Raw genomic sequence first — 23036 nt, forward strand, 5'->3', positions numbered from 1 at the left:
ACTGCGGAGGCCGGTGAGGAGGACCCCCCCCCCCAGCGTCAGCAAGTACTCGGGCACAGAGGTGCGCCTGTCGCAGCGGGTCAACCAGAGCCAGGTCCTGGAGGTGGGTCTGGTGGGCGCAGGGACAGACTGCAGGCTACGAGTCTTTGTGACGCCCCTCCCGAGGTGAGAAGGCAGGAACCGGGTGGCAGAGAAGCACTTGGGGGCCCGGCGCGAGAGGTGAAGGAGATCCTTGGGCGGCTTGCAAGGCGGGCCGCCAGAGAGGCAGAGGACAGTCCTAGGATCCACTGGGCAGACCCCCCAAAACACTATCAGGGTGAGACCTGCTGAGATTTGAGCGAGGTCGGTCGCCGGAGGCTGCGCGAGGAGACGGAAGAGAAGGAGCTGACCCACTTTGATAGCCCGGAGGCAGGCCAAGGTTGAGGGCAACATGCGAGGGCAGAGAGGGCCCGGGAAGATCGGAGGGGGTCCTTTTGTGCCCAGAGCTTGCAGGGGGCACAATGGCTGCGGCACACCCAAAAAAAAGGACCGATCAGTCAAGGAGATACTGGCCAAGTCTATTAAGGGCAACTCGGAGGGGGGTGCCACCGCCAGTGCCATGATGAGGAGGGAGGAAGACAAAGAGGGGGAAGGCCCTATTACGCAGTCCTCCCCGGATGGGCTCTTTCAGTCCCTAAAAGAAGACCTACAAGTGGTAAAGAAGGACTTGTCTAAAGACCTAAGGGATGTGAGACACGAGCTGGAAAAAGTCAGTGTGAGAGTGAACAACCTGGAAGAGCATGAACACAATTGCGATGAAGGGATAGAACAACTCCAGCAGGACGTCATTCGCCTACAGGAGCAACAAACAAATCGTGCTCCAAGTACACACGGAGGACCTGGAGAATCACTCGAGGCAGAACATCATCCGCATCAGGGGGGCCCCCACGGGGTCAAAAGAGGGCGACATCGCCCAGCCCGTTGGCTCCCTCTTTCACCAGATCCTAGGGGAGGATATGGACAAGGAGGTGCGAATGGACAGAGTTCACAGAGTAGGTTCACGACTTCCCTCTAAAGGAGCGCATTCTCTGCCGGGCCAGGGTGCAACACCCGCTGAAATTTCAGAGCCACTCACTGATCCTCTACTAGGACCTGGCAGCGATCACCTTACAGAAGAGGAAGGACTTTAGGCTGATCACCTCAGGGACAAGGGGGTTGCCTATTCTTGGGACCATCCCTTCCACCTGATCTTCTGCTGGAAGGGCAAGATCCACCAACTGCGCTCAGTGAAAGAAGCCTGGTACCCTGCTGCAGGTGGAACCGCCCTCGAGGTGCACCTCCAATCATTGAGACCTGACCGTTGCTCGGATGCGTAACCGATGGCAGACGGTCCTGCTGCAGAACAGCAGGCCAGACCCAGAGACAATGGCATCAGAGCGAAGGGCGGTGCCTAATGGTGGTTTTGGGGGGGGCGGGGGGAGGGGAGAAGAGTGAGGGGCCCATGGTTATTTGGACATAGATCAGGGGGGCGGGGAGACACCTGGAGGGGAATGGTAACCGGGTGTTTTTTTTCCCCAGATGAGGATATGGCTTCCTGGATTATGCCGAAAGTTCAGGTTACCCGTTCTGGGGTTGTTAAGACTGTTGTTGTTATTTGAGGGTTGCGGTTTTGGGGGAAGGTGCCACAGGATGAACACAAAGACACATAAAGCTCAACAGGGACGTGGGGGTCTACTAACGCCTTGGTCACAGCAGGGGAGAGGGCCATGGGGAGGAGGTGGAGGTTGGCAGGGCCATGACTTAGAGAGAGCACAACACTATACACATTCAAGGTAATCACACTCAATGTTAAAGGGCTGAATAACCCTATCAGCGTCAGGCTGTTCTTTCCTATCAGGAGAATACCAGAACGGACCTGTGTCTATTACAGGAGACCCACCTATGCCCAGTAGACTATCACAGATTGCGATCTAGGTCATTCCAGATACAACACTTTTCCTCACAGGGGAACAAGGTGGTGGGGTGACACTTTAGGTTACCCGATCCTTCCGGGGGAAGGTGGCTGACAAGGTTGTGGACATACTGGGCAGGTTACTGGCCTTCAGAGTACACATAGGTGGCTCACAGGTTATAGTGGCTTCCCCTTATGTACCTAATGAGAAACAGGAAGGGTTCATACAACAAGCTTTGGGAGAGGTAATGACCACGCAGGACAGACAGGTCATCATCGGGCAACCTCAACAACGACTGGGACAGATCGGCCCCTAGATATGGGGGGGGGCGGGGACTTTGACACCTAGAGAACTCCAGACATTAGATGAGTTGGGCATGTGCGATCTTTGGAAACATAGACACCCCACATCCAGGGACTACACCTTCTACTCCCATGTTCATAAAACCTATGCTCGAATTGACCTTTTCTTGGGCACTAGAGACATCCGACAGAGTCTGAAGGAGATAGACATAGAGCCTTGCGCTCTGTCGGACCATGTGGTTGTTTCCCTAACACGGACTCTCCCATACTGTCACAGAGCCTATCGGCCTTGGAGGCTTAGGTCTACTCTGTTGTCGAGGCCTGAAGTGGTGGCCCAGATATGATCGTCTATCGCATATTTTCTAGACTTTAATGACACGCTGGACACCTCGGTTTCCCTTCTGTGGAAAACAATGAAGACGGTCATGAGGGATGAATTCATTGCCATCTCTGCTGCGGATAACAAAGCTTGAAGGGAAAAGAGGGCCCAGTTACAGCAGGAGGTGATGGAACTACAGAGGATACACAAATGTACCGGGACCCCGAGGGTTAGGAGGAAGCGGAGTATAGCCAGGGCACAGTTAGCATGCCTAGATATCGACAGGGTAGAGGCAATCCGCGCTGGTGGAGAGGGTGTGGTCTGGGGATGAAAGGGAGGTGGAGGGTGACATACAGATAGCTGCGGCACTTTGAGATCTTTACAAGGACCTGTATTCCCCCACAGGGTCCAATTTAGAGGCCACTTGGCAATACCTCAATAGTGCCAGCACAGAGCGACTCTCGGCTGATGAGCGAGCCCCGCTTGAGGCTCCTATAAGAATAGAGGAGGATGTTTCAGCAATAGCCCGGTTGGATGCCCTAAAGTCTCCGGGAACCGACGGCTCCCTGGGGTTGTTCTATAAAACCTTTTGTGGTGAGCTTGTCCCGCTACTGACGTGCCTTTTCAATGCCATCTCTGGTCAGGATACAATTCCACCAACCATGCTGGACGCATCCAGTGTGGTCCCCCCAAAGCCAGGGAATGACCCCGCACTTATAGGTCCATTTCATTACTTAATATGGACATCAGATTGTCGCGTGGGCTCTCATTATCCTAAATGAGACTACTGGATTTCTAGGCAGCAGGATCGATAACGGTGTGGGTGACTGAGTCTGACCCACGTGTAAGGAACTCTGTCACCCTAAATCCGGTTGTTGCTCCGGCTAACTAGCAGTGCCTCATTTCTCCCACAGGGAAGAGATCATTGGGCAGCCGAGCGCATGACATCTTTGGAACTTCTCAGGGAAGTCGTGGTCACTCAGATCCAAACCAACTCTCTCATTCACAATATGGTCTCATATACAAATGACAAAGACAGTATAAGTTTTATATAATGTTTTAATTAAACAACTGTATTTTAGATATTAAGGCGTGAGCCGCAATAACCAGAACAATACAACATAGTAGGATTGATATAGTCAGCAGGAGAGTAAAACATAAGAATAAAGCTATCATAATTCCTAACCGTTTCTACTCTCCCTCTGCTTGTTCTATTTAGAGCACAGCATGTTAAGCTTCCAGCTTGCCTTTCTGTGTCACTAGGGAGACAGTCACCCTCATACCTGAGCAAAGGCCTGTGATCTGGTTCAGCATCTGCAACGAGGCAGTCAGCGTCTAGTTGTGGTTCCCTGGTCGGAATCTCCCTCTTGCATGTATTGGGACAAGGAAGTGATTTTATAACTAACATGTCATCGTGATCACAAAATGTCCCTACGCAGGAATGCCAAATCTAAACTCCTACCACGTCTATCGGCAATGTACCAGACTGTATCCTTGACTGAAGCACAGAGTGAATATGTTATGAACTCCAGTGCTGAAGTAGGCAAAACAGTGTGATATGAATAAAAAACAACACCGTTGAACTGGCTATTTTGTAAAACAACAGTACGAAGCCTAATAAAAAGCATTTAGAGTAAAGTGCACAGAGGCTCTAAGTTATTAGCAAATGAATAAAATACATTTAGGGCAAAGTGCACAAAGGCCTAAAGCCTGAAGCTAATGCGTAAAATAGACGTAAAACTAACCACACTACACCCTCCCCTTGTCGGTAGTAAGTGGTTCCAAAAAATATAAAAACATGCCCTAAATTTAAACACTACATTTCGACAAGATGAGAAGACAACAAAGTCATAAATTTAGGAAACATGTGACGATTGAGAAATTCAATATAATGTCAATTTAGTAGAAGAAAAAAAAAATCCAATTGTCATACAGAAGCAATAGAACGTAGGAGCTCCTCTACTTCGAGATATGTCAATATCGGAAGATCCACGCCACAAAGTACCATGGAGCAGGTGTGTTCCAAAGCCCCAAAATCATTCAGGGCGGCACCTCGTGTAGTGCCAAGGAAAGAGACAATACCATCTTCCTCCAGGAAGGGAATCTCATAATCTGCCTCACGAAGCAAACGCAACCGTAGTGCACAAGTCTGGGAAGGAGCCCTAATCAGGAACATCAACAGATCAGGATCGACCACTGGAGAGCGCTGCAGTGAGAGACAGAAAGCCAGTGCATGTTCAAACGAGCACCAAAGGCACCGAAACACGGGTTGCACACAATCCAAAACTGGTCTGAATGACAGAGACCAGTCACACTCCAAATGACCCAGGAGTGTAGCTCCAAAACGCTGCATCATGCGTTCACGACACAGCTGCGCTGACGGGAGCAGCAATATAGGACCTCGTCGTGGCGAGACAGCCATTGCGAAAAAATAGCAACAATAGCAAGACTCCAGCCAATAAAGCCAAAGTAATTGGGAAACCTCCAAAAATGCTTCCGAAAATAGAGTGTATAGCCGAAGGTATCAAACCGAATATGGAAGAGAAGGTGTGAGCGAAACCAACACCAACGGCTTTGAAAAAATGAGCAATACCAGCAGTGCTGGATGCATTAAATATACGTCCCACAAGTTCACCGAAGTGACTTGGAAAGTTAGTATTCAAAAGGGACTGTATCTCCGCCGATGACCTTGCCACTTGAAGTGCGTATGTCTCGCTAGCAGATGTAAGGGCCACATGCTTCTGAAACAATAAAGCTTTCAGCTGACTCAGCTTGTCGAAATCAACCTTGGAAGTAGCAATATGAGGCCAGATGTCCGCTACCTCCCTAATTTCAGTAGGGGGAAACAACACATTCCCGCAGCACGTAACGGCCTTGTTGACGACAACGACGTAAACTATTCCGGCACGCATGCCACAGCAGCGTTCGCTGTTAAGAACAATGTAACTGCCGTTAGAAAGCACCTGGAAAGTGTTTTTAATTACCGGGACTGGAACTCCCTTCAGATAACAAGCTAAGTTAGCAATCGAAGCGTTACACGCTCCGTGCAAGGACAGCTATTTACAAACCATGGAATGGCTGACAGAAGCTTCGCATTTGCTGCCGCTAAGAAAAACCTCCCTCAAACCATTAACACATCTGTACTGAAAAGGAAGCTCCCACACCTTGTGTATGTAACTGTCACCCAATAGTTCATATCTACCCACCGGAATGTGCTTCAAACAAGAAGTAAATTGCAGAGTGGAGATAGGCAAATTAATAACCCCATGAATCAACCACTCAGCTGACGGAATCTCAGCCACCGTGAAAGGCAGTTTCTCCAATTTTTCAATATTTAACATAACATACGTCGCTTACTTCTTAGCCATCAATTGTTGTTGACGAGTTAAATTAAAGGAGATAAAGATCTCTCTAGCACGAATGTGCTGCCATGGAACGCGACCCGCCTTCAAGGTCTGAAGAGTCCAACCCAGCTGCATGATAGATCGTGTCTGACTCTGCCCATGATATAAAGAAGACATGTCTGATTTTATAATGTCAATAGCAGAAGAGACAATGCTGTCAATCGTGTAAACAAGGTCAGAAAGGGTATGCATGCCATTATCAACAACAGACAAAGTCTGCAGCAGATTTTCTTGATCAATCTGTCTTAACCGGGCTGCAGCGTCCTGCTGGGAAAGTTTCCAAAACTCATTATACACTTCGTATAAGAACCTTTTTCTCCGGGGCACCTTGGGACCTGATAAGAAATCTTGTAAATTAGTACCATTAGACAGTAACTTGAGGTGTGACTTAACTGCATCCAGCGTGGAGTACTTCAACCATTGTTGACAAAGCTTCCCCACGCTGTATGTAGTTATTATATCAGCATGTACTGGTGAAATGTAACAAGGGTCTGCCCTACTAGTCCTGAACCCCCCTGAAGAGGTAACAAAACGTTGAGGACACTGATTAGTGTCTACAGGCCACAATAACCACCCGCCCGGATGTAACGATGAAGCGTTAAGCATACCATTCTGGACCCAATGCGTAAATTCACTAAAAGTAGCATTCACATAGTGCTGCCAGTTATTTAATTTAAAAGGGACCGGTATACTAGGCAAAGTCAACTCTCTAATCGACGCCAAGCCCAAACAACTAGTCTGTTGTACTGTGTCATTGAGGAAAATCATTTGCACAGGGATAATGCACGCTCTAAATAATGTATCCCTGCCTTGCATCTGCCAATTTTTCGTACCCCAAACACTTTTCAAGTCAACAGTCTTCAACCAGTATTCATATCCTTCGACCGAAAGTTTAGATACAAAACTAATTTGAATATTCGTCATAGACAGTATAATATTGCAAATCTTTTAGCATAGAATCTACCGTCTTCACATCCCAATCATCAGAAACAATGCCTGGTATAACAATATCATCAATTGATAACTTGAGGACATACGGTATTTTAATCAATTCAGTGGGACCATATATATCAAACATTACTTTATCCCACACAATCCCATCCGGAATTGGTATTGCAGATATGTTCACATTGGATACGTCTCTTCGAACCATATGAGACGAAAAATTTGGTCTCAACACAGTCTCCACGTGCTCAATGTCTGATCGATCAGGAAGAAAATTACCATGTATTACCAGAAAAAAAGTAACCACAAATCCCAACCATAAAAAAAGAGTCATTACAGCCATAAAAAGCCACAAATAGTTCCAAGGAATAACAAAGTATGTACGTTTAAGCCAACTGAGTAGCTTACGTGGACCTCGGACTGAAGACAGCGAAGACGAAGAGCTGGATACAGCAGCATCCGCGTTGTTGAAGCAGCCAGAGGCAGTTCTTGCAAAAGGTGCAACAGTGAACAAAGAAGCAGATGGAGGCTCTCTCCTAGGTACGCTATAAATCACATGTTCAGAAACATCAGTAGAACGTACAGCAACTTGATCCAAAGAATCGATATTAATTGTTGACTGTGGAACAATCGCAAGATCATCTTCCACCCTCCCCAAGCTCGGAGAGGAAACAGTGTTGGTGCAAATCACCTGCAGCGGGACTTCTTCCCCAGTAGTGAGAGGGATGCCGGAACTACTGGGTGTCCCTCTTGGTCTGCTGTGCAGTATCGGCCACATGTTGTAACTTGACATTATCAATGGAAACAAAACGATTTCCTTTGGCCCCTTGCAGCGGCGGTAAAATCACAGTTCTCGTGCCGCTCACCCCTAACACCGGGACAGGTGCTCGATAAGAAGGACCAAATTCTTTCTTTACTGCGACCTTTTCACGCACTAGTTCCCCAATCCTGGGTATCCAACCAGTAGGTGTTACTGGCTCATCCTTAATTCCTGAGGAGGCAGCACTTGCAGAAGAGTTATCTTCACGGAATTGTTGTAAATCCTGCAAAACAGTGACACGATCATTTATGTCAAAGGGCGTATCTGCCGCCTCCACACCAGGACCATCTAGATCAGGAACATACATTTGTGTTCCGAACAGGCACTCATATGCAGTACGACCCCCCAGTGACCTTCTAGGCAAGTTATTAAGTGCTCTCTGTACTCCATACAGGTGGGCTAGCCAACTATGACCCGTACCTATAACCCTGGCCGTTAAGGATTGCTTTAAATCACGATTTAAACGCTCCACGACAGAATTTCCCTCGGGATGAAATGGAGACGAGAATTGGAGCTGGACCCCCAATGAAGCCATGGTGTCCCTGAATGCCTTAGAGGCAAAAGCAGGGCCCTGGTCCGAATGAAAAGCCGCAACTGCAAATGTATCGACAAAGATACGCAAATCTTTAATAACAGACGGAGTGTCAGCCGAGCGCAGTGGCCAGACCCACACAAATCTGGAGCACGAATCTACAGCAACTAATGTGTATTTGTATGCTCTATCTGGTGTCAGCGGACCACGATGGTCCAAGTACACACACTGTAATGGTCTGTTTGAAATCAGAAGAGGCGTCTGCTGCGGGCGTCTAGCCGACGATGCTTTAATTTGTTGACAGACATCACAACAAAGGACATACTGCTTTGTCTCCTTATAGAGACCAGGCCACCAGTAATGGGCCTGTAAAAGTGAAATCGTGGCAGCCACACCAGCATGCGCAGATGCCACCCCTTCATGTGCTGCAGAAATTAATCGAGGTCTCTCAATCTTATTTGGTAATTCACGTACACCAATGCCTGGAATATTAACAACAGCATTTAGTGCACCACTCAAGCAGTAACTATATTTAGAAGGGAATCCTTTAGGAAATGGCGTGCCATCAGCCGTAGCTTTTATGGCAGCCGAGATCTCTATGTCTGGTTTGGAACTCGAATGAGTCACTGCGGCTACAGTGGCGATAGCCACTGCCGACTTTGCAGCCTCATCAGCCAAAGTATTCCCAGCAACGTGTATTCCAACACGCTGGTGTCCAAGTGTATGTACAACATGGACTTTAGGAAGCGTTTCTTTCAGATCCGCAACCTTACCCCACAACAATTTATGTTTAATGGTGTTGCCTTTAGAATCTCTGAACCCATTCATTTTCCAATAGTGCAGATATTCATTGAAAGATTGCACACAGTAGTAGGAGACACAGACCAGCAAGGTCAATATCACCGGATCTGCATGCTCCAACGCTAACAAAAGAGCTTTTAGCTCAGCCAGCTGCGCCGTGCAATCTCCCAAGGTTTTAGAATAAGTATGTCGGGGGTAGAACACTTCCCCCTCCATAGTGCCGCTCACCACCGCACATGCAGCAGAATACTGTTGTTTAGTCCCAACCGCTGGTTGCGCAGAGCCATCGGTATACATGACTACTTGATATTGGTCAATAGGCAATGTGCCAGCAGGAACTGGGTATTCTATTTCATATTGAAGAAATTCTTGAGTCTGCAGCTTAGGGTCAAATACGTAATCTACATCAGTGGCTGTCAAAGACGTAGCCCATTGTATCCACCGCGGGTGTAAAGCTTTTGAATTAGGAACACTCGCTTTTGTAACAGCCTCTAAGGCCGGAATCGGGGAAACGACAATGATGCGTTGGCCCTGGGCAAGCGGTCTTTCTTTGATCACAGCCATCTGTACTGCAGTTAGTATTTTCTCAGTCTGTGCAAAACGTAGTTCTGCAGCAGAATACAAGTGGGACTTGTATGCTATCGGGACTGTCTCCCCTTCATTAAAGGTGACATACGTAAATCTAACAGCTCCAGGTATCACCCTGATGACCAAATGTGTTTTATTGTCCCGTGTGTGTAAGTGTTTAACCGCTAAGAGATCATTCTGCAACTCTCGCAGTACGTGTGTATGCTCAATCGTCCAAAATCTACTTGAAAAATTCGGGCGAATCAGTTCATATAAAGGTTTTATACGTGTAGCATAATCAGGAATGTAAGTTCTGCCAAAATTCAGAAACCCCAATAATGACTGAAGCTTCCGAACCGTATTAGGAGGCTGCAATAAAGCACATTTCTCCCAAAAATGTGGTGCCAGGCTCTTGCCCTCACTCGATAACTCATATCCCAGGAAAATTACGCTGAGGAAGGCAATCTTTGATTTCTTAAAATTAAACTTATAGCCAATATCAGCAAATCCCACAACAATGCATGTTACGCGTCTGAGATGTTGTAGAATCTCATCGTCCGTCAAATATATGTCATCAACATATGATAACGCCTCAGGGTCCAACTCGTGTAGAAGTTCAGTCACACGAGCCGAAAATAGTCCTGGGCTATTCTTATACCCCTGAGGTAAACGACAAAAAAAATTCTGAGAGCCAAACGCACTGAAACTGGCATAGTCCCGACTTTCGGGCGCTATATTCTGGCAGAAAAATCCATATGAGATATCCAATGTTGTTTTGTATTTTTTACGCACTATATTATTCATAAGCGCAGCGCTATGTGAATTCTGTATTGCATATGTGCGTGTATGACTATTCAAATGTCTGTAATCCACCACTATCCTATAGGAATGGTCCGGTTTAGCAACCGGAAATAAGGGATTATTCATCGGCGAGACACAAGGCTCAATCACACCTTGGTACTCCAATTGTGTAATTATTTTCCTAACCGATGCCCTTGCTTCAAATTTAATAGGATATTGCGGCTGTGGCTGAGGTTCACCCTTTATTGGAATTACATGATAAGGTGAGTGTTTATCCCACCCCACATTATTTCTATATAGGGCGGGGGCTTGTGCTAGAGCCCATGATTTACTGTAGAACTCCGCTAGTTCTCTCGGAACAAGTGGTGAAAAGGAAGGCGCAATAACCTCCTCCCCAACCGGACAGTCGCGAACAAAGTCAGGTGGCCAATCTTGTTCGGCCAACAGGACATCATATGATTTTACCACGTGGTCCCAAAAGATGGCGTGTACAATGCGGTCAATGTCCCCTTCTAATCGTAGAGTCACTAGATATACTCGATCAGGATCAGAGACTCGCATATCCGCCGTCTCGACTTGTATGAAGTCATCAGTTGCTTTCACCTCCAGATGCTCTAGAAGACTCCGGCGAACTATTGTGACCTCTGCTGCGCTGTCTAACAGTGCTAATGCCCATGTCTTGTTCGTCAAGAGAACTCTCTTCTTGAGCGGCATGTCTAACAGAGACCGCTGCCACTTTTTTCTTTTTAAATTGTTGTTTTTGTTGCAGCGGTTTCTCTTCTTGTTTAACAGAAACCTCTGCTGAGCGTTGCGAATCCTGTCTTGGTTTCACGTACTCCGTCCTCCGCTCTGACCGCCCACCTCTCTCACTTCTCTTCTCAGAGGAGTCCTGAAAGGAACGAGATTGGCGTGTATCAGTATATTGATATCGATCAGGCGTCTTCAAATTATCCCTATTTCTGAGATTATACCTATTCTGCGGGGTCTCCGGTTGTGGAGACTGTCCCCATCTTTTTTAGGTGTTTGCTGTTTCTTTTCCCAGCGCTTTTTTGCACCCTCAGGTTGCTGTTGCTTAGCATTATCCTTATTATTTTTACCCTGCAATTGTGGTTTCTGCGGTCGAGCCCCCAGGCTATCACGACCAATACTAGAATATGTTTCTGCTATTATTCTCGGAAGTTCCCGCTCCTGATTAATCTGCAGAACGTCCCGAAGACGCATTCGCACTGCTAATGCTACAGCCTCCCCCTTGAGATTACTCAAAATAATAGAAGAAACCGCGTCAAAATTGCCCATCAATTGCATGCCTAAATCCAAGGCAGGGGCAGCCCCATATTCATCTTGAATTTGTTTAAGCACGTCCGGCAAATTAGCCAAAGTCGGTGTACCGTGTGCTGTAGTGTAGAGTGCGGCAAACACCGTGCCCCAAGTATTACAAAGGTCCACCGTAGGAACCATCCCATACGGCAAACACATCGTCAAAATTCTATGCTTATCCTGAGGTCCCGTATGGGGAAATACTGCTTCCAGCGTATTAATCTTTTGCGCCAGCCAAAATGGAGTCTCCTCACGTTTAGCCGGTACCTTGCCCATAACTGAGTGTACAGTGGCCGGATTGATTCCCGTTACCACCGCTTGTGGGTGCGCTGGAACAGCACGCGCTGCATTAGTATTTAATGTCTGCATCACAAACTGAACTAATCGTCTGTATGTTGCAGTTAATTCCATATATAAACGACGCACTTCAGCCACTGCCATATTTGCCACTCCAGGATATGGTGTATATGTAGCCAATAAAGGCCAGGTCGGACCATCATTACTCAACGGACCTAACCTTACTTGTGTTACTGGGTGTGGGAGGGCGCCATCAAGCCAATTATGGTGTTCTTGATAAGATAAAGGTATTTCTAAGTATGCATAAGCCCTGTATTGTCCAGGGACATTCGCAACAGTATATTCGTGAAAAGTATTTGTACCCCCATCAGCCGCTGGAAATACGACCCAAGAATAAAAAAGTTCTGTTCTATAGGCTGCATGGGCGTCCACCACAAAAGTGAGCGGACCCCCCTGGACTGTCAGTCCATGTGCTATCAGATGACCTGTGAGCGGATATCGCATATTAAGCGCTATATTTACTACAACTGGATTCGCCATTTATATATAAAACAAATTAGCTCTAGGACAGAGAAGGCACACCAATATCGGGGTTTTCCCTTTCAAAGTTCAAGCTTGAACAACCAACCACTAAGCAATAGGATGTACCTAACCCGTGGTGGCGGAAACCCTCAGCCCCACGGACGTCTCCGCTTAGGGAGCCGAGGATTCAAAATATATATTAGACCGAGAGAGTCAGTCGGACCTAAACATTAGAGCCAGACCAATCGTTGGCGGCGCCATGTCGCGTGGGCTCTCATTATCCTAAATGAGACTACTGGATTTCTAGGCAGCAGGATCGATAACGGTGTGGGGGACTGAGTCTGACCCACGTGTAAGGAACTCTGTCACCCTAAATCCGGTTGTTGCTCCGGCTAACTAGCAGTGCCTCATTTCTCCCACAGGGAAGAGATGATTGGGCAGCCGAGCGCATGACATCTTTGGAACTTCTCAGGGAAGTCGTGGTCACTCAGGTCCAAACCAACTCTCTCATTCACAATATGGTCTCATATACAAATGACAAAGACAGTATAAGTTTTATATAATGTTTTAATAAAACGACTGTATTTTAGATATTAAGGCGCGAGCCGCAATAACCAGAACAATACAACATAGTAGGATTGATATAGTCACCAGGAGAGTAAAACATAAGAATAAAGCTATCATAATTCCTAACCGTTTCTACTCTCCCTCTGCTTGTTCTATTTAGAGCACAGCATGTTAAGCTTTCAGCTTGCCTTTCTGTGTCACTAGGGAGACAGACACCCTCATACCTGAGCAAAGGCCTGTGATCTGGTTCAGCATCTGCAACGAGGCAGTCAGCGTCTAGTTGTGGTTCCCTGGTCGGAATCTCCCTCTTGCATGTATTGGGACAAGGAAGTGATTTTATAACTAACATGTCATCGTGATCACAAAATGTCCCTACGCAGGAATGCCAAATCTAAACTCCTACCACGTCTATCGGCAATGCACCAGACTGTATCCTTGACTGAAGCACAGAGTGAATATGTTATGAACTCCAGTGCTGAAGTAGGCAAAACAGTGTGATATGAATAAAAAACAAAACACCGTTGAACTGGCTATTTTGTAAAATAACAGTACGAAGCCTAATAAAAAGCATTTAGAGTAAAGTGCACAGAGGCTCTAAGCTATTAGCAAATGAATAAAATACATTTAGGGCAAAGTGCACAAAGGCCTAAAGCCTGAAGCTAATGCGTAAAATAGACGTAAAACTAACCACACTACAAGATTGCTCATGGGCATCTTGGCCTCCCGCTTGAACCCTCTGATTCCCGCGTTGGTGGAACCCGATCAGGCGGGCTTTATCCCAATCCGCCAGTGCGGGGACATTGGTGGAACCCGATCAGGCGGGCTTTATCCCAATCCGCCAGTGCGGGGACAATACCAAATGGATTATGCACCTCATAGATAAAGCGCAGCGTTCGGGGAGAGAACACGTGCTGCTTAGCATTGATGCTGATAAGACATTTGATAGGATCCAATGGCCCCATCTACAGGCAACCGTGGGAGTATTTCAGGTTCTGGCCCAGGTTCTGTTCATGTGTGTATAGCCATCCAAAGGCCACAGTCGGGGTCAATGAGACAGCATCTACCTCATCCCCGCTGGGCCGAGGGACCCGGCAGCGGTGCCCACTCTCCCCGCTACTGTCTGTCCCTATATGGAGCCCTTTGCGCACCACATAAGGGACGATCCAGAGGTCACGGGTTACTTTTGGTGGGGAAGAACATGTCAGCACTCTATGCGGATGACGTGGTGGTGGCACTGTAAAAACCCACCGAGAACCCTGCCGGCTTTCCTGAAAGAGGTGGAGACTTTTGAGGAAGTCTCCGGATTTAAGATAAACCTATCAAACCCACAGGCCCTTATCCTTACACTCCCAAAGGATATGGTGGAGCTGTTAGCTAGGAGGTACCCATTTCAGTGGCAAATGCAGTCTATCCCATATCTGGGCCTGCAGATAGTTAAGACTGCAGCAGAGACTTCCCATTTAAATTATCAGCTCCTTCTTCAGAGTGTTAGATGAGACCTGAACCAGTGGAGAGCACACCCCATCTCTTGGTTAGGGAGAATAGCGGCCATAAAAATATTGATACTGCCCAGGGCCCTATTCCTCTTCCAGACGCTCCCAGCGGAGCCCCCCACCGGGTGCCCTCCAGACGCTACAGAAAGCCATTAGCCATTTTATTTGGGCCGGGGGTGACCCAGAATGACCCGACACTTATCCTGCCAACACCTGCGAGAGGGCGGCTTGAGTGTTCCTGACATGCAGCAATACTATAGGGCTGCCCAGCTCTGATACCTTCTGGAATGGGCCGGTTGGAATCAGTCAAGCGATGGCTTTTCATGGATAGGGCTGTCGCAGGGACTGCCCTGTGGAAGACCCCTTTCATTCAGTGCGGTCACAGACCGTTGGGGCTTTACTCTTCCCCTGTCACTGGCGCAACAATGAAGGCATGGGACCAAGTGGCCCGCACTAAGGAGCTCACTACCTTTCCGCCTCCCCTGACCCCCATAGTAGGTAACCAGGATTTTACGGTGGGCCTGAGCCAGGGGTCTTACAGGCTCTGGTCTACCCTAAACTGTCGCTCCATAGGACCCCAATTCGACGGAGAGGGGATAATATCTTTTGACAGCTTAAGGAAGGCACATTCTTTGCTGGAGACAGAAAGAATGCGATATCTACAGATACAGCACTGGGTGATGAACCCCATGATGCGTGAGGCAGCATCCTGTCCCCTCTTGAAGTTTGAGCGATGGCTACTGACCAAGACATCAGATAAGTGCGTCATCTCAGAGCTGTATGCCCTGATTCAAACAGCAGGTACACAGCCTAGAATCCCTAGCCAGCATAGGTGGGAGACAGAACTGGGGAGGAACTTCACACCCGAGGAATGGGAAGCTATCTACTATAGGGCCAGACACACGGCGCGCAGTATGGCAGCCACTTAGACTGCTGTGAAAATAGCCACGTATTGGTACCTCACCCCGGCCAGGCTTCATACATGTGATAGCTCGCATTCACCTCTGTGCTGGAGGGGTTGTGGGAGGTCTGGTACACTAACATACTCTATGGCAGTGTTCCCCAACCCCCGGGCCGCAGACCGGTGCCGGTCCATGGATCAATCGGCACCGGGCCGCCCCACTGTGGCGGGCGGTAAATGTTTGATAATTTTTCCGTGGCCCGCTTGTCACACAATGGGACAAGCGGGCCACGGAAAAAGTATCAAACATTTACCGGTCCGCGGCGATAAAAAGGTTGGACAACACTGCTCTATGGGACTGTCCGAAACTGGCTACATACTGGGGGGGCATCCTGGATGACATCGACCACCACATGACCACTCAGCTGCTGCGATTTCGGCCTACATAATTCTGGGCCTCCCGAACCCCTTGAAATATCCACTCAAATCACTAAAAGGTCGCCAGATTAGCCTCGCACTTGGCGCTGCACTCCAGAACATTTTGTCGCACTGGGGCTCCCCCCAGGTTCCCACTCAGCTGGGCTGGCTGCATCGGTTGTGGCAGATTCTGGGGCTGGAAAGGATTTTGCTCACCCTACAGGCACCGTACCAATCCTACAGGGATCTGTGGCACCTGTTTTTTTACTCTACTAGAGGGGGAATTTCGAGAGCTGACTTGCCCTAAATACCTACGACTCCTTCGTCTTTTAGAAGGTGGCAATCCCCAGAGCAACAAGAGATAGTGGGTCATCTTCTCTGAACCAAATGCACGCTCTCACATTTGGGGGTCCCTGTGGCACCCTGAGGGGTGGTGATGGGTTAAGGGTATGAGGTATTTTCCCCCAATTGATTTTTTACTTATTGAAGGGCAGATTTCTGCTCATGTTTACATTGGCTGTTGAAACTCAAAGAAATTTGAACCATAAAACATGTTTCAGGCCTGCCACTGCTGCCTGTAGTGCAGTTTTAAACTTCCATTTTGACCTGGCAAAGAAAAACCTTCTGTCAGGCCTAATCCTTCCTTTTTAATACATATAAGCCACTCCTAGGGAAGGCGCTAAACAGCCCATAGAGCAGGGTGCATTGCATTTAATAAGTTGGATCTGTTCCTTTAGGTTTTACATGACGTGGTAGTGAAAGACTATTAAGTTTGTTTTTCACTACTACAAGGCCTACATATCCCGTAGGATAACAGTGAATTACCCTATTACATTTAATAAGTGATAACTTTTAATTGGGAGCAGGTAGGAATGTCAAGTTTTGTCTAAAATGAATTGTAATTTAAAACTCTCTTTAATGGTAAAGTCGGATTTTAAATCATCATTTTGAAAATGACACTTTTAGAAAGTTGGTGTTTTCTTGACCAACTCATTTGGTACCAGTAGCTTGTATCCTGGGTCACATGAATAGGTATAGTCGGCAGTTGACCTTTGTGTATTCCTCCCAGACAGTATCACAAATGGGGGACTGGGTGTTGGCAGGATGGGCCATCCCGAGTTGTTTGGAGGGCACACCTGTCACCAACCACACCAGTACTTGAAAAATAAAAAGTCCCATCACACACAAACACACAGAACTTTACATTAGCCATTTTGTGTCTCCAGACGTTTCTCTCACTCGACAGCTGGCACCAGGCAAAATAAATTGGACACTCAGACCAACTCTTCAGCTCACTTCTGGACCTGTAACTCAGAAGAAGGACTACTCTGCCGCCCTGCTCTTAGGACTGTCCTCCTGCCCTTCTGCCTGAGGAAGGAAGACTGGACCCACTCCTTGAATGCAGAACGACCAGAGTGACTCCAACGGCTAGCAGACTGGCCTCCTGTTCTGAGCTACAGGTACATAATAAGCTACAGAGGCTGGCCCAGCACCTGCCCAGATTTAACTGGATCTCCCTTCTCCCTGCTGCTGGACTCCGTCGGAGTAAGTCCAGATACCAAAGCAATGGCCTAGACCTTTGGCTGTCATCAGAGTGTATTCCTCCTAGCCCAACTGTGGGTTTCCTCTGAACTGATACAACATGATGCAGGACCTCCCACTGCATCACATCACAGTTCCTGATCAGCAGCCTCATTGGAACAGATGCAGCGTGACGCAAACTCAATGCGGGGCATCACAGTGCTCAGAGCTGCACAACGGAACCAACACAGTACGACGAAACTCAGTGCAGCACCTCGCACTGCAGCTTATCGGAACCAGTACTGCATGAGGCAACTCGTCTCAGGACCTCACAATGCAGCCCTTGCAGCTTCTCATCGAAACCAACAAAGGGTGTCGTAACGCTCCCCATTAAGGACATGAGGTACATTTCACAGCAGGGCTAACTGGTCCCTGTATCCAGCCTGATGTCCATCCCTGTCGACCTGAACTTGTACATTTGTCTCAGTCCAGCACACCCAGATAATCACAGCTGGTGCTTTGCCTTTCTTGGAGCTACTTTTACCTAAGACTTTGAAATTACATACCTCTAGTTCTACTGATTGGATTTTTGCCATTTGTTGTCAAATAACTTATTAAATTTTACTATAACTGGTGTGGGTTTTCTCTTGTGTTGTGTTTTCACTTCATTACTGTTTGTGTGCTGCATTATTACTTTACACATTGCCTCTAAGTTAAGCCTAACTGCTTATGTGCCAAACTACCAGAGGGTTAAGCACAGGTTAATTTAGTGACTGGTTGTGGTTCATCCTGACAAAGAATGTGGCTGTTGCTTGAGGAGGTCTCAGACCCTCCTCAACCAACAACTCAATTTCTCACAGAGCACATGCAAAATAAAAAGAACATACAATCGTATTTCATAGCTCCCTTCTTTGGAACAGGAAACAAGAATCAAAATGAAACAAAGTCCATTAGATGTTTTGGACATGTGATCGCACAACTCTCTTCTCCACCTTCTAGCTGTCCTGAACTAATCCTCATACTTCCTTCCACCCCTGAATCATTAGCTAAAGTTCCATTGGACACTTCTTGCTCAACCTTAGTACGAATTGGGATCTTTACCTCCTGTCTCTCGGATAGAATTTCCAGACCCTACCTTTGTGAAATGATCATTTTAACCACTGCCCTCATAATCAACTATTCACTCTTGACCAAATTCTTTGGCAATTGAACTTTGACCACTTTGTTGCGATTTGCCCTTCTTCCTTAGTCTAGCTTAATATAGGTTTTTCCTGCACAAAACACTTTTCTGTGAAATATTTTCACATTTCTTTATAAACATATTTGGTAGCTTGACTTTAACCCAATCACGTTGTTTAAATGTATCCTTTTTTCTGTTTTCACACTGTTTTCCTGTAACACTGCACCTGCGTTTGTTATTTTTCTTCAACGCACTCTTTGCAGCCAAGTTAAAAATGTATGAGTTAACTTTGTATTATGGGTATGAGTAAAATAACTGCAAATACCTCGGAATGTGGTGATGTTTTATTAATATTAAAGGAGAAAAATCTGTAGTAGGTTGAGGTGTGGTATGATAGGCCCACATTTTTCTTCCAAAATTATCTTAGCAAAAATTCCTTTTTAAACCGCCATCTAAATACTTTCAACAATTAATCTATTAACTCTCTACGCAAACCACTATTCTTAGGAGAATATGAAATGTGTGTGGTTGTGGGAAACTCCTTCATAACAAAAATGATTGCATTTTGCAAAGGTGTAAATTGGACAACTTTGATAGCAGTGATAGAAAACTGTCTATGTAAAAGAAAACTTTAAGAAACATGAGTACTTCAACCAAGGTGAATACTGTGATGAACTTACACTCCACCCATTTTAAAAATTAATCAATTGAAAGCACAACATGCCTGCATTCAAAACTTAGCACTTGGCAAAGCCCTAAAAAAGCAAACACTAAATGCTGTCAGGGATCCTCAGGAAATTGAACTAGAACAAGAGGTGCCTTAAAAGCTTTAACAAATTTGTACAAATTCTGGAATTATAACACTTGCACAAATGAGTGGCAAAACACCTAAATAAAGGCACCACTAATATTCCCTGACAATTCAAGTTTCTCTAGGTTACAATGTGGGATATCTTTGCTCACAGGGCTCCTGCTATTAAATTATTCTAAATAAAGAACTATCCAATTACAATGGAGGTTAAGTTTCTTTTACCCATAATTTAGCATATATGCTTTAACAATAAATTAAAATCATAAATAACACAAGGATTGCTAATCTAGAACCGTATATTACAAATACAAGTGCTGCCTGAAACCAGGAAATTTAGATGGTTGATACGGTTTTAGACTGTTGTACAGACAAGCTTTATACTTCGGTTCTACCAACTACTGTATGCAATCATACAGCAATCAACCAATTTCTGCAAGCAATCAAAAGGCATCAGACATGCAGATCAGTGACAAAGCCCTATAAATGAGAAGAAAAATAGTTTCTAACAAGCACGGGCAACACCAATAGGTCTTGCCTATGTAAGATCTTCTGGGGCTGTCAATGTTTTTTTAGCCATGTTGTACAACTTTTGTACAAAAGGATTATTACACTGATTGGACAAGCCAGTGCAGTACGTAGCTAAGCAGATTAGAACCATATAAAATATCATAAAGCAACCTGCAGACCAGCTGAAAGCTGCTAGCACACTGAAAAACATATATCTGCACATCTGCCTCACAACTCATCATCCACCACACTGCTACACACTGCGTACCATAACACGATACCAGCACCTCAGTGGCCCTCACTACCTACATGGACACACTATCCACATAGAATCACAAAATAAATTCAACACCCACCCATTCACACACCGTAGATGTCATAGCACTTCAGTACCCCAAGTTTGGTAAGTGAGCACTATATAAATGCTGCAATACAATACTATAAAACACACACACACACACACACATATATATATATATATTTGTATTGTATAGCATGGTGTGGCCTAACATTGTATGGTATGGTTTGGCCTGTCATTGTGTGGTATGATATGGCCTGTCATTGTATCTTCTGGTATAGCCCATCATTGTATAGTATGGTATCATATGGTATGGCCTCTCATTGCATAGTATCATATGGCAATGATGTGTCATTGTATAGTATAATATGTCACGGCATATTTAATTGGATAGTATGGTCTGGTGTATCATTGTATAGTACTTTACGGTATGGTCTGTCATTGTATCGTATGATATGGCATTTCATTCTATAGTATTATGTGGTATATTGGGGTCATTGTATGGTATGGAATAGACCATGGTATAGTATGGTAAGATCTGTTATTGCATGGTATATTATTATATGGCATGTTATGGCTTGACAATGGATGGTATAGTATGGCATGTCATTGTATATTATGGTATTGAACGGCCAGTCACTGCATGGTATGACCTGTCATTGTTTAGTACGGTATGTGATTGTATGGTATGGGGTTGCCCGTCATTAAATAGTATTATATGCCCTGTCATGGTATGGTAGAGCCTGTCATGGTATAACATGGTATGGCCAGCCATTGTATGGTATGGTATGACTTGTCATTACATAGTATGGTATGGTCTGAAATGTCATTGAATGTTATGTTATGGTATAGCCTGTCATTGTATGGTATGGCCTGTCATGGTATGACATGGCCTGTAATTGTATGGTACGGCCTGTCAATTTACGGTATGATAAGGTATGGTATATCATGTCACTATATGGTATGATGTGGATTGCCAATGTATAGTATGTTATGGTCTGTCATAGTATAGTATGGCATGACCTGTAATTTTATGGTATAATACGGTATGGTATTGCTTGTCATTGTTTAGCATAGTATGGTCTGGTATGGAATGGCCTGTCGTATAATATGGTATGGAATGTTTCTTTTTTATGTATCTGCTACCTTGAGATACAACGATATTCTTGCATCAGACTAGGATGGGGTTCAAACAAACCAAGTGTTAGGCCAAATTCCCCAACCCCGGAGAAGGATGAGACTGTTTATTTACACTGTTTGTCTCCTTCCCCGCCACATTAAGAGTTGCCTTGATTCGTTTTGACTTCGTACCAACTTGTTGGCTCCATTAATCTCTCAGAGTGGGGGATGGTGTTGGTGGCGAGGCTGGCCAAATTAACCAAAGCAATGAACATTTTAAACCATTCTTTACAACTGTATGACGAAATCATGCTTCTAGCAACAATGCATTTTTCTGAAGTTGTAATGTTGCTTTTGTTTTCAGCCGTCTGTTCTGAAACAAGCATGTAATATGTAGAAAAGTAATGATATTAAATAACGTATTCAGTACTAAACTATTTTAAAATAATCTGCTACTAGAAAAACGTACACATGTCCTTTGCAACGGTTAAAAATAAATCCTTGATTTGCGAGAAGTCATGGACCTGTGAAAAACTGTCTACATTACAAAAAAAGCCGTTAGTTAATATGATTACCATTTTGGTTTTTGCTGCATCTGTGTAACTACTTAGGGTTTGTAGTTTACATGTACCTCAAATTTTGGGAAACAGCGAATGTAACCTCGGTAGGATAAACAGCCTAGCCAGTTCTGCCAGATTGAAGCAAAAATATATAACCTGAAAACTCACACATAAATCTGCATTGAGTCAATGAACAAACCAATCATACTAACTGGAGCAAGGTTAGTACCCAAGTTACATAACCTACGTTATCTAGGTTACATTTATTTTGTCAATACGTTTATACATTCTAGGTCAATTTGGGGCGAGGTGTACAACCTCCAAACGTTTGGATCACTTTGAATGTTGTTTTGATGTTTATTTATTGTGTATATTAGAGGAAAGCCAGGACAATTTCGCCGTTATGGGGCAGGATATGCAGCGTGGTAAATACAAGTTGAACCTACGTTAAGTCACTACCTAATTTGAAATTACAATTACACTGGTTATTAAGTCTTCTCTATGCTCTATAGCATATACAAGATATATACGAGTAATACATAAACTGACATGCTTAAATATGCAATGCGAGGGAGAATCATGGCTTAAAGCATCTCAAGGATACTTAAGAACAATATTTGGATTGTGGAATTACTCCTACGGCTCTGTGAAACTTCGGTTGTCTGAACGCAACTAACAAAGAAAGTCAGAGTATGGCAGATAAGACAACAAAAGCACAGAGAAATACTGTAATTTTTTAACTGGGAGGCAGTGAGGAAAACCCAATTTAACCAGAATAGCAGAACCCCCCAAAATTGGTGAAAGTTTTCAAGGGCAATACAGGATGACTTTTCTTACACATCAAAGCCAAAAATAGTGTGCCATCCTCGTCAATTTAAAGAGATTAACATTATTAAGAAAAAAAAATAGAAAATTCATACAATTTATGAACAGTAGGTACAAAAAACCTACAACAAAAATAAGAGTAGAACGTAACACCTCAAAATGCCATCTCTACCGTTCAGAAACTGGTAAGCACTGTTAAACTAACAACTTATTACAAGAGCGAAACCACAGAAGCAATAAAAACAACATACACGTAGACATGTTTTGACTTTCTCACAC

General features: G+C 45.3%; 1 protein-coding gene across 3 annotated transcripts in view; it reads right to left on the reverse strand.

Annotated features, from left to right (window-relative positions):
* The window catches only part of ATPAF2 (ATP synthase mitochondrial F1 complex assembly factor 2), a 108087-nt gene that overhangs the window by 59248 nt on the left and 25803 nt on the right, over positions 1 to 23036 (reverse strand). The window lies entirely within an intron of this gene.

Source organism: Pleurodeles waltl, chromosome 10 (genome assembly GCF_031143425.1).
Source record: "Pleurodeles waltl isolate 20211129_DDA chromosome 10, aPleWal1.hap1.20221129, whole genome shotgun sequence".
NCBI lineage: Eukaryota > Metazoa > Chordata > Amphibia > Caudata > Salamandridae > Pleurodeles > Pleurodeles waltl.